Below are 15,542 nucleotides of genomic sequence, written 5' to 3'. Positions count from 1 at the left end.
TCTCTTAGTCCTCCCAAGTATACAGACTGCGCAGAGTCACTTGAGGAATAAAAATCAATTTAGGTAAAACATAATTTGTAATATAGAGTGCTTTTAGGATAAAGCAAATATTACAACAATTTGAGCAAGTAAGAAGTTTCACGTTATGAGCAAAAACTCGTGAAAGACTAAGAGAGAGAGTAGAATATTTTTGTGCGTTCAGGTGTGTCTCTCAAAGAAGTTTGCCGTCCTTTATATAGAGGTGAAAGAACCGTTATAGTGATGGCAGAATATTTGACTTTGATTAGAGTTTAATGCCATTACTTCTGTGTTTCTTGCCATAGCAAGTTTGTCTCCTTGAATAACTTCTTTCCAAATATACTTTCTTTCCATTTGAAGTTGTAGTTTCCGTTACTCTTTCTGGATAATGGGATTCTTCGTCAGAATCTGTGTTAACTCTGTTACTCTGAGATTGTTGTGATGTGACATCAGAGCGTCTGATAGTCCTGGTCTTTTAGATCATCAGCGTTGATTTCAGAGGAAGTTGAGAGCTTCTGGTATTCTGATATGTTGTTTTTGCTCAGAGTCAAAGTTCTAGAGCGCGCTTCTTCTTCAGATGCTTCTGATCTTTTGGTGCTTTGTATCTGATTCGATTCTGTATCTGATAAAGCGATCAGATTCCTTTGTTTTTGTTCAGAGTCCTGCACACTTAGAAACTTTTCGTTAGAGTGCCATTTTTGGTTTCATCCTTTGTTATCATCAAAATCCTGGAATCTGTTGTAGAACAATTTTTGTTCTTACAATCTCCCCCTTTTTGATGATGACAAAACAAACTTAAATGACAGATGAAACATTCAGATATAAGAGTTTATCAGATCAGATAAAAGTGAGCTCCCCCTGAGATAGGCTAGGGAGTTCAGAAGATCTTACCAGAGCTTCCAAGAAATGAAGTTTCTAGATACCTTTCTGCGGCTTTCTAAGTCAAGGAGTGTTAGATAGATTTTTATTGAATAGTATGTTTGCAGAGTACTTAAGGAATTAGATAATTTTTCATTAGAGCTGTTTGATTTCTCCCCCTTTTTGTCAGAATCAAAAAGACTTAAGGAAATAGTAAGCAGGAAGACAAAATGTATATATATATATATATATATATATATATATATATATATATATATATATATATATATATATATATATATATATATATATCCAGATAAGAGCAAAACCATCAGAGACAAAACAAAAGGCAACAAGCAAGAAAAAAATCCTAGGTGCCTAAGGGTTGGGAGGAGGAGGCATCCTCTGAAGCAGTTGGGTCAGCAGATTCTGGATGTTGGCGTTGACTGTGTCCTGTTGATCCAATCTGGCTCGGACTTCCTTCTTCTCTTTCAGAAGCTCTTCAAGGGTCTTGAGAACTAGAGGGGCAAATGTAGAGGACTCCCCCTGAGTCAGAGCATTCTGTTCTTCAGCACGGAGAGCTTCAGCTTCAGCAGCGGCTTTAGCTTCAGCTTCAGCAGCAGCTTTTGCTTCAGCTTCAGCAGCAACAGCAGCATCAGCTAGAGCTTTGGCTTCAGCTTCCCTTACCCTTTGAAGTTCTTCTTGTCTTGCTCTTTCTTCTGCTTCCCTTCTGGCCTGTTCCTCAGCTTCTCTGGCTAAGCGCTCCTGTAGTCTTGCCTCTGCGTCTCTGATAAAGTCGTTTCTGACTTGTTCAGAGAGGTTCTTCAGCTTGAAGGCCTCAGAGGTCATCCAGCCAATGACACTGTTCCAGTGTGTCCTAACAGAGGAAGGATCATCACTGATGCCAGAGTTGATGGTCAGAGACTTGACCTTTTCAACTGATGCTCCTGCAAACAACATAATTGCCTCTTCTAGGGTTGGCAGAGAGTGTTCAGGTTCAGATGGTAGAGGTGAGATAGTGGGAAGGCTTAGGTTGAGAGTTTGAGGTTCAGCGGAAGTGTTTGGAGGGGTAATGTCAGAGGTGTTGGGGTCAGAGGGTTGAACGTCAGATGGAGTGATGGTTGGCTGTTTTGTGGGTGGTGAGGTTACTTCAGGTTCAGATGGAGGTTGTTGTGAGGCAAGGTTTTGAGTCTGAAGTTGGGCTAGTGTGGGAGAAGCGAGGTCAGAGAATTCTGTGTCAGATGAGATGATACAGTAAGGAGGTGATTCTAGGGCTGAAGATGAGGAGGTGGTTTCATTCATTTGTTCAGCTTCAGATAGGGGTAAGGAGGTAGTGGCGAGGTTAAATTTTGGGAGTGGTTGAGATGTTCTGGTCGTTGAAGGAGGGGTTTCAGATGGGGTGTATAGAGGTGTTGGTAGAGGAATAGAAGAAACAAGTTACTGTACAGAAGGAGCAGGAGAGACAGACTTACCAGAAGACTCATGCAGAGGTGCTAGGGGTCTTGATCCAGAGGATTCTCCTAGCTTTGCTTTCTTCGCCTTCGATGTCTTCTCAGATGGACCTCTTTTATGCCTCATGAAGTTGGGAGCTTTATCTGACAGTTCGCTCAACTTGAATTCTGAGATATCCACTCCTTCATCCTTCAAACCTTGGAGATAGTGGAGGATTGCCTCTTTGGGTTCTTCCTTGGAGAACAAATATAGACCATGGGGAATTTTCCTTTGATCTTTTAAGGCTTCCCAAGAGGTGTCCAGAGTAGGTCTAACGTTGACCTTCTCCAGAATCCCCATGCTCTTCAGATTCCTGGAGTTCGGAGGCCTTCCAGTGGCTATTGCCATGTCTTCCATGAGCCTGAGCTTTACCAGATGGTCCACGAGACCACTTTCTATCAGTACATCTGAGATGAGTCTTCCCAGAGGAATGTAAGTTCTGGGATTCATGTGATTTCTGGTTTCTCGTACAGAATCTCTGAGGTATTTGAAGAGAAGTGCAGGGAGGCATAGCTTCAGACCTTTATGAATGCAGTACAGAATACATTTATGATCTGTATTGATGTAATCTGATGAATTTGACGTTGGGCGATGATGGATTGTACCCAGAATGATTTTGAGCCAAACCCGGAGGTTCTGGTGTAGTTCCTTGTTCTCTGAGAGGTTGCCTTCTGCGTTTTGTTTGAAGATTGTTGGGTTGATTTCTTGAGATATGTATTTCGCCCTGGGATTGATGTTGTAAATTCTTCTGCCTCCATCTTTCTCCATGTTTAGAAGAGCAGTGATGGACTTTTCAGTTATCACCATCTTTACTCCCAGAACATAGGAGATGATGAAGTGATCGTCAGCATCAGCAAATCTCCAGAATTCTTTAATGAGATTTGGGTAAACTGGACCGTAGAGGCGTTGAAAATAGTTCCCCCAACCTTGTTTGTGAAGTTCTTCAGTGAGGTCTACCCCATTTCTTCTCATGTTATCAAAATCCACCAGGGATTCACACAACACTTCCAGTTTATCAAAGGGCGTTGCAAGGTGAATATGGGGCTCACGATCAAGAATGTGAGGCTCCTTGTAGACTGGTGTTATAACTACACCTGTAGCTGTTGGAGTAGGGTTGCTTGTGCTTTGAGCTGGGTTGCTAGAATCCATTTGCTGAGAGTAGTTGAACACAGATTGTTGTTGAGTATCCATGGTGTAGATGAAGAACTGAGATGAAGATGAACTGTTTGCATAAATGCCTTGAGAGAACTGGGGTTTAACGAGTGAGTGAGAGTGAAATGTGTGCAAAGTGAGTGTTTAAATGATGTGTTTAAATACCCAAATTAGGGCGCATGCAAAACGACACACAAATCAGAGTTTTAGCACAAAAACCAAGTTAGCACGTTTAGAGGGAGAAATGATTATGGCTCATAAATGATGTCTAATCCCAATAGTTCGCACACTGCTCGAGGAGATCTCAAGAGTCTGTTCCTGGATTACTGCTGGACAGCTGTCTAGAAGTTCCAAGGTTAGACGCAAGTCACTCCACGTGTTTTGATTTATCTGATCTTCAGGAATACCAAACGATTGGTTCCTGGAGATTTCTAACTCAGATAACTTCTAACTAGGTAGAAGTATCAGAGTCAGAGGCAGAGTCCATTTGTTTATGTCAGAGTCTCATTTAACAACTTCAGAGGCACATTTTATTCAGGGCAATTTTGAATGTTCAGATTTTCTAAGATAGAGAGGAATCTATCTTCAGCTAAGGGTTTAGTAAAGATATCTGCCCATTGATGATCTGTATCAATGAACTTCAATGTTACTATTCCTTTCTGAACATAGTCTCTAATAAAATGATGTTTTATTTCAATGTGCTTGGCTCTGGAGTGTAAAATGGGATTCTTACTTAAACAAATGGCAGCAGTGTTGTCACAAAAGATAGGAATGTTACTCTCGAAGATTTACAAATCTTATAACTGATTCTTCATCGAGAGCATCTGAGTCGTGCACAGTGATGCTGAGATGTATTCTGCTTCTGCCATGGACAGGGCGATAGTTGATTGTCTTTTGCTGGCCCAGGATATCAGATTGTTTCCCAAGAGCTGATAGTTTCCAGATGTGCTTTTTCGTTCCAATCTATCTCCTGCGTAATCTGCATCACAATAACCAGAAAGTCTATACTCTGATGTTTTCTCATACATCAGGCCCAGGTTAGGAGTTCCTTTCAGATATTTGAAAATTCTCTTAATTGCAGTTAAGTGAGTTTCTCTAGGATCTGATTGGAATCTGGCACAGAGACAGACACTAAAGTGAATATCAGGTCGAGTAGCAGTCAGATAGAGAAGAGAGCCTATCATACCACGATAGAGCTTCTGACAAACCTTTTTACTGACTTCTTCTTTTTCAAGAATGCATGTTGGATGCATGGGAGTCTTTGTAGAGTTGCATTCAGTCATGTCAAATTTCTTCAGAACATCTTTTATGTATTTGCTTTGATGAACGTACGTGACTTCTGAAGTTTGGTTGATTTGAATTCCTAGAAAGAACTTTAGTTCTTGCATTAAGCTCATTTAAAATTCTGCCTGCATTAACTCAGAGAATTCTTGACAAACAGAGGCGTTAGCTGAACCAAAAATGATATCATCAACGTATATCTGGCATATCATGAGATCATTGTTAAGGTTTTTACAGAAGAGTGTGGAGTCAACTTTCCCTCTAATAAAATTATGTTCCAGAAGAAAGTTACTTAACCGTTCATACCAAGCTCTGGGAGCTTGTTTAAGTCCATATAAAGATTTTTTAAGTTTAAAAACATGTTCTGGATAATTTGGATTTTCAAAACCTGGAGGTTGGTTGACATACACTTCTTCTGATATATAACCATTAAGGAATGCACTCTTGACATCCATTTGATATAATTTGATAGAATGATTTATAGCGAAAGATACAAGAAGACGAATAGATTCTAACCTGGCGACTGGAGCAAAGGTTTCATTGTAGTCAATACCTTCTTGTTGACTGTAACCTTGAGCCACCAGTCGAGCTTTGTTTCTGACGACTTCTCCTTTCTCATTCAGCTTGTTTCTGAATACCCATCTGGTTCCGATAACGTGAGTGCCTCTGGGCTTAGGAACAAGATCCCAGACATCGTTCTTTGTGAATTAATCTAACTCTTTTTGCATGGCTAGAACCCAGTCGTTATCTTGAAGTGCCTCATCACAGGACGTAGGCTCGATCAGAGACACTAGTCCCAGAGGAGTTTCTTCAAAGGTCTTGAAGGTAGATCTGGTTCTGATAGGTTCGTCCTTGTTACCCAGAATCAATTCTTCAGATATGTTGAGGCGACTCTTAGCTTTATTTGGGATTAAAGGAAGATTAATTTCTTCAGGATTTTGAATGGCAGTTGCTTCTGGAGCTTTGTCAGATCCTGCAAGAGTGATTTCTAAATCTGCAAAATTCTTAACTAGCTTTGACTTTTCAGGGTCAAGCTTATCGTCAAATCTGACAGGAATTGATTCTTCCATAATTTTGGTTTCTGTATTGTATACTCTGTAGCCTTTAGAGCGTTCTGAGTATCCTAACATAATACCTTTCTGTGTTTTGGAATCAAACTTGTTCAGATGTTCTTTAGTGTTTAAAATAAAACAGGAGCATCCAAAAGGATGAAAATATGAAATGTTTGGTTTTCTTCCTTTACACAGTTCATAGGGAGTCTTTTCCAGAATAGGTCTTATGGAGATTCTATTCTAAATATAACACGTTGTATTTACAGCTTCGGCCCAAAAGTGCTCAGCCACATTTGTTTCATTGATCATAGTTCTTGCCATCTCTTGGAGTGTCGTATTCTTCCTCTCTATAACTCCATTTTGTTGTGGAGTTCTAGGGAAGGAGAAATCATGGGATATTCCATTAGAGTCAAATAATTCCTCAAAAAAATTGTTTTCAAATTCCCCACCATGATCACTTATGACTCTCATAATTTTAGAGTCAAATTCTTTTTGCACTTTGGAACAGAAGCTAGTGAATACAAAGTGAGACTCACTCTTGTGCTTTAGGGATTTCACCCATGTCCAGCAACTGAAATCATCAACTATGACTAGTCCATACTTCTTTCCATTGATTGATGCTATTTTCACAGGACCAAATAAATCAATGTGAAGAAGTTCCAGAGGCTTAGAGGTAGTAACAATAGTTTTCTTTTTGAAAGATGTTTTTGAAAATTTTCCTTTCTGACATGCTTCACATAGAGCATCTGAAGAGAACTTCAGTTTAGGTAGGCCTCTGACTAACTCGAGTTTATTTAGCTGAGATAATTTCCTCATGCTAATGTGGCCCAAGCGTCTATGCCATACCCATTGCTCTTCGTGAACGGACATCAGACACTTCACATTTTGTTCTTTTAAATCAGACAGATTAATTTTATAAATATTGTTTTCCTCTTGCCTGCGAATAGGACAAAACCATTGTTTTGATTTATGGCTTTACATGTTTTTTGATTAAAGATTACATCATAACCGTTATCACTTAATTGACTTATGGATTATAGGTTATGCATTAATCCTTCTACGTAAAGGACATCAGATATAGAGGGAAGAGTACCATTACCAATAGTTCTGGAGCCTCTGATCCTTCCTTTCTGATCTCCTCCTAAACCTACGAATCCAGCGTCTTTAAGTTCCAGGCTTTGGAACATAAACTTTCTTCCTGTCATGTGTCGCGAGCATCCAGAGTCCAGGTACCATGACTGGTGTTTGAACTTTGCTGCATAAGATATCGGCAACATAAACAATCTTATCTTTTGGTACCCAGAGTCTCTTGGGTCCTTTATGATTAGTTTTCCCAGAGTTTCTTATTACTTTGGGTTTTCTAGCATTATCAAATTTTTGCTCTTGTGTGTGTGTATAGTGATATGAAAATGGAGATTTAGGTTGATCACTAGTAGAAGTTTTATCTTCTTTAGGATCATACCCAATTCCTCTTCTATTGTTCTGACTGACTCCATAAATCATGGATGCCATTACACTCCTTCCTATCCCATTTTTCAGAAACTTTTGAAAGGCTTTTTCGTATTTATAAATTATCGTGTTTGAGGTTTGTGGAGCTTGAAATAACACTTCTTCTAGTTTTAAACAATTTTTCTTTGCTGCATCTCTTAGTGATGTTAAAACTTTGTTTTCATCTTTTAGTTCTAGAATTGTCATCTCAAGTTTGCCACATTCTTCAAATTTTTCTTCAAGACATCCTTTTATTGCTTTAAATTTTTGTTTTAGTTTCTGATATGAGCTAAGAGTTTCAGACAAGCATGATTCTAGGTCAGATCGAGAGAGTTCAGAAAATACCTCTTCTGATTCAGATTCTTCATCTGAAGTGTTCCTGGATGTGGTAGCCATGAATGCCACATTAGCCTGTTCATCAGAGTCAGATTCTGATGAGTCAGATTGACTATCATCCCAGGTGGCCATCAATCCCTTCTTGGTTCTGAGGGAGTTTTTCTTGAAGCTCTCTTTTCTGGAGCTGTCTTTCTTTAACTTGGGGCATTCGTTCCTGTAGTGACATGTTTCTTTACATTCATAACAAGTAACATCTTTGTTAGTTTTACCTTTTGAGGTTGATTCTGATCGATCCCCTCTGGGTCTTGGTCTCCTAAAGTTATTGTTCCTCTTTTTCCAGAGTTGTTTAACTCTTCTAGTTAGGAGGGACAATTCTTCTTCATCATCAGAATCTTCCTGTTCAGAGTCATCATCATCTTCTGTTTCAGCCTGGAATGCTTTGTTTTTGTCAGATTTGCGTCTTTCAGATCTGGACTTTAATGCTACAAACTTGTTCTTCTTCTGAGGCTTATCTTCCTCTAGTTCTATCTCATGACTTCTGAGTGAACTGACAAGCTCTTCAAGACTGATGTTGTTCAGATCCTTTGAAAGCTTTAAGGCAGTGACCATGGGTCTCCACTTCTTTGGCAAGCTTCTGACTATCTTTTTGACATGGTCTACAGTTGTGTATCCTTTGTCTAGAACTTTGAGACCTGCAATAAGAGTTTGGAATCTAGAGAACATTACCTCTATGGCTTCGTCATCCTCCATTTTGAAGGCTTCATATTTCTGGATTAGAGCCAGAGCCTTTGTTTCTTTGACCTGAGAGTTTCCTTCATGAGTCATCCTTAGGGAGTCGAGTATGTCTTTAGCTGTTTCTCTGTTGGTAATTTTTTCATACTCGTTGTAAGATATGGCATTGAGAAGTATCGTTCTGGCTTTGTGATGATTCTTGAATTCTCGCTTCTGATCGTCTGACATCTTACTTCTGGGAACTTCAACTCCAGCATCTGTTACAGGAGGTTTGTATCCATCTGTGACAATGTCCCAGAGATCAGCGTCATAGCCTAGAAAGAAACTTTCAATTCTATCTTTCCAGTAATTGAATTTCTCTCCATCAAAGATAAGAGGCTTAGCATTGTAACTGTCTTTCTCATTTATGTGGGCCATAGTTTTTCTCGTTCTGGATCTCTCTACACTGTTAAGTGTTTGATTAGAAAATCAATAACAGAGTCGAAGCTCTGATACCAATTGAAGGTGAGAAAAACAAGAAATGGGGGTTTGAATTGTTTTGGAAAATAAGCGCTTTTTCAGAACAAGAACACACAGGATTTTATACTGGTTCGCTTATAACAGAAAGCTACTCCAGTCCACCCGGCTAAGGTGATTTCGCCTTCAAAAAGGACTTAATCCACTAATCTTGATAGATTATTACAACCAACGTCTAAGAGAAGGATCTCTTAGTCCTCCCAAGTATACAGACTGCGCATAGTCACTCGAGGAATAAAAATCAATTTAGGTAAAACAGAATTTGTAATCTAGAGTGCTTCTAGAATAAAGCAAATATTACAGCAATTTGAGCAAGTAAGAAGTTTCACGTTATGAGCAAAAGCTCGTGAAAGACTAAAAGAGAGAGTAGAATATTTCTGTGCGTTCAGGTGTGTCTCTTAAAGAAGTTTTCCATCCTTTATATAGAGGTGAAAGAACCGTTGTAGTGATGGCAGAACATTTGACTTTGATTAGAGTTTAATGCCATTACTTCTGTGTTTCTTGCCATAGCAAGTTTGTCTCCTTGAATAACTTCTTTCCAAATATACTTTCTTTCCATTTGAAGTTGTAGTTTCCGTTACTCTTTCTGGATAATGGGATTCTTCGTCAGAATCTGCGTTAACTCTGTTACTCTGAGATTGTTGTGATGTGACATCAGAGCTTCTGATAGCCCTGGTCTTTTAGATCATCAGCGTTGATTTCAGAGGAAGTTGAGAGCTTCTGGTATTCTGATATGCTGTTTTTGCTCAGAGTCAAAGTTCTAGAGCGCGCTTCTTCTTCAGATGCTTCTGATCTTCTGGTGCTTTGTATCTGATTCGATTCTGTATCTGATAAAGCGATCTGATTCCTTTGTTTTTGTTCAGAGTCCTGCACACTTAGAAACTTTTCGTTAGAGTGCCATTTTTGGTTTCATCCTTTGTTATCATCAAAATCCTGGAATCTGTTGTAGAACAACTTTTGTTCTTACATATTATTCATGGCCACATCATGTGCTTCGTATACTTGCGATTCCTTCCATCTGGTTGTTTAATTTACAAATGTTGGTTGTCATATTTGATTCATTCATCTATGTGTTGTATTTTGAGTTTTGTCACAGAACTTAACTCGGTTTGTTTATATACTATTCTCTTATCATAATCAATAATTAGACGACATCATCAATTACGTTCCTTTCCATTTATTTATATTAACGAATATGAGAAATTAAGATGTTAAAATCTTTCATTCAATTTCTAATGCTCTTTCCATGTTGAAATTTACTTTAATTGACATTTTGAAACCATTTCAAATTAATTGTTAATTAACATGTTGACCTTTTTAAACTAAACTTTTCAAAATCACTTCAATATTTTAAATCCATTTTCAATTATCGGTCCAAAAACATTCAAAGTCATTCCATATTCAATGTTAATACCATTTGATTACACTTCCCGCATTCAAACTTATTCATAACCATACTTAATTCACAATAAATCCACATTCATGATTAACTTCATACTTTAGAATACATTTTCAATCATATTTAATTACCGAATTTATTTCAAACAAAACAACTTCCAAATTCATCCTTTTTACAATTAGGTTAAGTATGCATACAATTCATATACACATAAAACAAGTCCTGTAAATGACAAGTTGTGTGAGATTAGAGCAATAACAGGACCTAACAATTCATCAAATCTGAGTGGTCTGTATCCATTCCTATAAGGAATATGTAGAAATACTTTGGAGTCAGGTTAATTATTCCCATAGTAATTGAACTTTTGAAAAAGGCTAAATTTGAGAAGCAGAAAGAAGTAGTTATGGAGCATACTGTTAAGAATGTGTGGTTGGACCTAACTCATCCCTACAAAATCGGTTGGTAGAGTGAGGGGGTGTGTTAAGAGTCCCACATCGGACAATTATGGCTTGAACATGAGTTTATAAGTGGGGGCGACCCTCACTCTACCAACCGGTTTTGTAGGGTTGAGTTAGGCCCAATCACATTTCTTAACACATACAACACAAGTACATTGGTGTTGGGGGAGTCACGGCATCTGGTTGCGAGAGGCAAGGGTGGCTTCGAAGTGTAAAAGGGTGTCAAACTTAATCTGAGGTATTAAGATTAAAGAGCAAAGTTGTTGACCTCATTGTCAAAAGAAATTGATTAGGACTCATCCAACAATGACTTATCTGAAGCGGTTTGATTTATATTTGGAGAAGGAAGTGGTGTTTTCAACCTCATGTAATCCAATCCATCTTAGGCATTATGAATTATTAATACCCACTTTCTTTCCCCAGGTACCAATCTAATCTGCTCTTGACAACCACCGTAACAAAACCGGATTAACACCTTAACATAACCATGGTGTAGCTAGTGCGATTTTCACTGTAGATCCTCATATGACCAGTTTCAGCTTAACCTAATTGCGATGTAAGCGCCGACAATCCCGTTTTTAACCTACAAAACATTCAGCCGTGGTTCACAATTCCATAACAGTAGTTCAAACATCACAACAAACAATGGAATAGCAGGAGAAAAGTATTACATAATTATGAATTAACTTAATTAACATTCATTTGGACATTTCATTTGACAGCAATTTCACTAACAAAATCACATTAATTTAAATCCTTTTCAAATAATAACCCGCCAACAATGCACAACCAAAAGTATCCAAATGAACTTCAAAAACCAAAACAAAATTCTGTAACTAACTCCTATCCTTCATGTGATATACCCTATCCTTTGAGCCAAATACAATATACCTTTGAACTCCATCTTGTATCTTTTTGTGAACCAATATCCGATTTGTTTGTGTTGTTAGTCCTCTCGTTGCTTAGACGTATGTCTTCTTACTTACTTTGCAGTCGTATGCATGCAACCCTTTCTTTTCGGTTATTCCAGTACAATATTGTAAGCCATCACTTGTTGGTTCATACCAGTTTTAGTATTGGATTCACATTTTCACCCCTTGTTGGAGTTCAAATCACATAATCCTTTGGTTCATGCCATACCTTGATCATAATTCTTTTCATCTCCTACCACTAGTTCTTTGAACTACGGAGCTCTGAATTCCTCGTTGCACTATGAGGATACGTAGGCATGAGGGCCCCAATCCTCACCGAGCACTTTATCTATCTCGTTCCTTTTTCCCTATTCCTTTGCGAGTAATCTTTATATATCACACATATTCGAGCGAGAACAATCAAAACGGTTTCCATGGAGTACCATGGATATTTGGGGTGCTAATACCTTCCCCTTGCGTAACCGACTTGCTTACCCATCATATCTCTTTCCCCCGGGTTTTATCGATGTTTTTCCTTTCCTTCAGGAATAAATAAAGTCTGATGGTGACTCTGTTGTATGGTCGAGCATGCGATGCGTTCGAGTATATTTCTGCTATCTTCAGTCATGACAATCATAATATGATATACGGATCGAATGGAAAATTAACCTAAAATCTAATCATGAATTAAATCAACAAAAATGGATTAAACAAAACCTAATGGCCAATTATCCTAATCATGGTAAGGTTAACTACAATGAATTAATTCTGAAAAATCCTAAAATCAAGACCCACATGAAGATTAATCTAATTTCTAAATCTAATTACCTCCACAATTAATCATGAGTTAACCTAAATACTAGAATTAATCTACTTAATCACTAAACCTATTAATCACTAAAACTATGTTAATCCTAATATTTTTAAAATTAAGAATTGATAGTAATCACAACCTAGATTTACAAAACAACATCAACATTAATCAAAACTGGAATTAAAAATAAGTTAATTAAAGGTTAGTCATGGGATTAGCGAGATTAAATCATGAACATATGTTATAGGGTGTGACCAGGTGCAGCGGGTATGGATCAAGAAATACACTTGGGCCATGAAACCCCTTTGAGCACAAAAAGCCCAATTCTCCAAAACTTCAACAAACGGATTTGAAACCTGAACATTCATCACGATTTGGCTTCGCGTTCAAACGAGAAAGAAGAAAACGCTTCATTCAAACATGGAAAAAGAACGACTCACTATATGTGTTGGATCTCCTTCGGTGGACGCGTGAGTCAACGTGAACTCAACGTAAATCTCAGTCTCGATTCTTCAATTCGTATCACCGTCGCTGCGTTGTTGTTGTAGTCCGATTCTGACTTGCACCGTGTTATTGAAGACTAGGACTGAAGCATTGTAAGATGAAGGTTGAAGCAGTGAATCGATCTCTTCACCAATTGTTCGTTAGAGGATTCACGATGACAGATGGCGAAGCATAGAGGTCTCCAATTGAAATGTTTATGGTGAATCCAAATTAATGCAGATGAGGGTCTTTAATCTTCCAGAGCTTTCTCTTTTCCTTCTGATTTCTCCGTAATGCCTCAATTTCCCCCTTTTTTCTGTTAGTGATTGAATGTTGAGGGGAGTGTGGGTTCCGATTCACCGGGTGGTTCTTAGAGTTTGAAGAAGTTGTTGAATGAGTCAGAGGAGGTTCTTTGGATGAAAGTTATAGAGGGTTTTCTTCGTGATTGAAGGGGTGAATCTGAGGTTGTTGAGAGAGTGGTTTGTTAGTGATTGAAGAAAAGGTTGGAGAGATTCAAATGGAGGTCTGAATGTGAGGTTCAGGATGATTGTAGTTCTTGTGTGAATTGAAAGTTGGTTTTTTGGATTTTAGTTGAGTGTGAATCAGAAGTTTTTTTCTGCAGAATGATGGTGTTGTCGGTTCAAGGTTGAAGGCATGATGATTATGAGGGAGTTTTAGAAGCAGTGGTTTAGGGAGGTTGGAGGTTGGAAATCTTTGGAATTTAGAGAGTGAAGAAGTTGAAGTTGTCAAGGTTCTTTGAGGGTCTTTGAACTCGGTTAGGAATTCTGGTTCAGTCAGTTAGAGGAGTTTGTTATTGCCAAGTTCAAAAAATGTTGGAGAGTGAACTTGAGAAGTTTGTTAGGAGCTTAGCAAAATTTGTTGAGAATTCGGTTATGAGGTTGGTTCGAATGGAGTTCTGTTAGAAGTTTGTTATCAGTTAGGAGGTGATGATCTCTGTTATCAAACTTGCAGGGTGAAGTTGGGTTTAGGGGGGTAGGAAATTAAAATGAATTCGGTTAGTGAGTGTTAGTTGGTTATCACTAATTTTGTTTTCAGTTGGATAATCCAGTTGGAATTGGTTTGGTTATCTTGTTATATCAGTTGTAGGGTGGAAATAGGCTTGCGTTCTGTAGGAATTATTGGCTCTGAGTTATGGCAATTTTCAAGGGAGTTAATTGTGGGTTATGAAATGTAAATGAGACATGTTGGTTTTCTGTCATGAACTTTGTAGATTGGATGGTTTTTTGAGTTAGAAATATTTGTAACTGAATCATTGTTTCACTTTGTTATGCAAATTATGCAGGTGGGATATGTTGAGCTGCTGTTAGTATTGGTGCAAAGATGTGCATTTGGAAATTTTATAAAATCTTAGAGTTGCTATGCTTGGAGTGTTACTCATGGAGCTGGTGTGGTGAATCATATGCTAATGGAATATTGGATTGTATTGATTGTTATGCTGAGATTGTGTATAGTTATAAATGGAATTAAAACTATGTATTAAAAATGGTTGTAATTTTGTTGTAGTGGATTGGTTTGAAAAAAAAGTAATTTGAATTGGTCATTGGGCTTATGAATGGATTTGAAATTGAACATTTGGGATTGAAAATCGAATGTCTTGAATTGATATAAACATGGTTAAAAATGGTTTAAAAATAAACATGAATGGGCAATGGGCATGGTTTAACAAGGTTTACAAGTGAATATGAATAATAGTTGGGGATTTAGGTTTGGAAATTGGTTGTTGACTTTGGTAAAAATTGATCAGAAAGTCAATTGTTGACCAAAGTCAACATATCAAACTTGTAGTTTTTTCTTCATGTAATGAACCTTGTAATGAATTGTAGTGAACGATGTTACTATATTTGAAGGCAATTGGATTGGTTTTGAATTGGACCTTGTACATATATGATCTTGAACAAATTTGAATACGTCATGAACCATTGTTTGAATATGTGTGAAAAAGATTGAAAGGAACTAACTTGAACATGACTTATATATGAATGGAAACAAGAATTGTGATGGAATCAAACTTGACATGAATTGAATATGACTTAAAAATGGATTGAACCAAGGCTTGTAATGGAATGGAATCAAGGCGAAGATCCATGAACGACCCATTAACCATGAACCAAAGGACATAGTAATGACTTAAATGATCCATAACAAGCATGAAACAAAGATTCATGGACCACACCAAAGACATGGCAATAGATGACATGAACAATGACATGATGAAAATAGGTTAAGCAAGGCAAGGGATAGGGCTAGGCATGAAGATGACTAAATGAAATGTTATGAAATGGAAGAAAATGAAAGTGCTGGGACCATGGACTTGTAATCACTGATCATGAACAAGATGAATGGATTTAACACCAAGAAATAACATGGAGGGCCATGAACCAAAGGTTGTGGGGTGAAGTTTGACCAAGAAAGAGAATCAAGCATCAATGGAATGCAAGTGGATCAGATGAAACTAAGGTTTTGGATCCATACAAGGGGTGTTGGACATACTTAGGGTTTATGGACACCATGATCAAGTGAGGATCCCAAAAT

The 15,542-nt window shown here is 37.9% G+C and overlaps 1 long non-coding RNA gene across 1 annotated transcript; it reads left to right on the top strand.

Annotated features, from left to right (window-relative positions):
• Positions 1-12,741: 12,741 nt before the first annotated feature.
• On the top strand, positions 12,742-14,595 carry LOC127122464 (uncharacterized). The gene is made up of 2 exons (XR_007803523.1): positions 12,742-13,279; positions 14,293-14,595. It is a non-coding gene; the product is annotated as an uncharacterized LOC127122464 (long non-coding RNA).
• The last annotated feature ends 947 nt before the right edge of the window (positions 14,596-15,542 follow it).

This window comes from Lathyrus oleraceus, chromosome 1, assembly GCF_024323335.1.
Source record: "Lathyrus oleraceus cultivar Zhongwan6 chromosome 1, CAAS_Psat_ZW6_1.0, whole genome shotgun sequence".
NCBI lineage: Eukaryota > Viridiplantae > Streptophyta > Magnoliopsida > Fabales > Fabaceae > Lathyrus > Lathyrus oleraceus.
Note: the sequence above shows the minus strand (reverse complement) of the source record. Positions and strands in the feature narration are given on the sequence as shown.